Below are 614 nucleotides of genomic sequence, written 5' to 3'. Positions count from 1 at the left end.
CTGGGCCGTCCAAGGGAACTCTCCCGAAGACGGCCTGCAACGCCGCGCAGTCGACTTACGCCCATGTGAACAAAGTCGACTGCAAAGGAGCTTCTCCGGAAGCGGGGAGACGGCCACAATCGCAGCATGTGGTAAAAATCTTCCCGCCGAAGGAAAAAGGACAGAGCAGCGAAGTTACGAAGGTTACTGTTCTGTCGCTCGTTAAACCAGCGAAGGAGGCGATCCGAATTAAGTCGGTCCGACGCATCCACTCCGGTGGCATCGTCGTCGAGACCGACCGAAAGGAGGACCTGCAAGCCTTCGTTGGCAATAAGAAGCTCCGGAGCGCGGGTCTGTCCGTCTCCTTACCTACCAAGCGGGACCCCGAGGTTTTAGTTTACGACGTCCCGCGTCGGATGGGTAAGGACGAAATTGCCTCCAGTATTTGGAGGCAAAATCTCTGCGATGCGAACCAGAAGGATGTGCCTTCGGGAATTCGGGTCAGCCGCATGGCTGGCAAGACCCCGGAGACAGCCAACTGGGTCGTTGCCGTCAGTCCGCAGAATCTTCAGCGGCTGAAGCAGAGGGGTAGCCGAGTTTACCTTGGATGGAACTCCTGTCGTGTACGGGATTTC

This window comes from Megalopta genalis, unplaced genomic scaffold (genome assembly GCF_051020955.1).
Source record: "Megalopta genalis isolate 19385.01 unplaced genomic scaffold, iyMegGena1_principal scaffold0047, whole genome shotgun sequence".
Classification (NCBI taxonomy): Eukaryota; Metazoa; Arthropoda; class Insecta; order Hymenoptera; family Halictidae; genus Megalopta; species Megalopta genalis.
The sequence above is the reverse complement of the archived record's forward strand: the minus strand, read 5'-3'. Positions refer to the sequence as shown.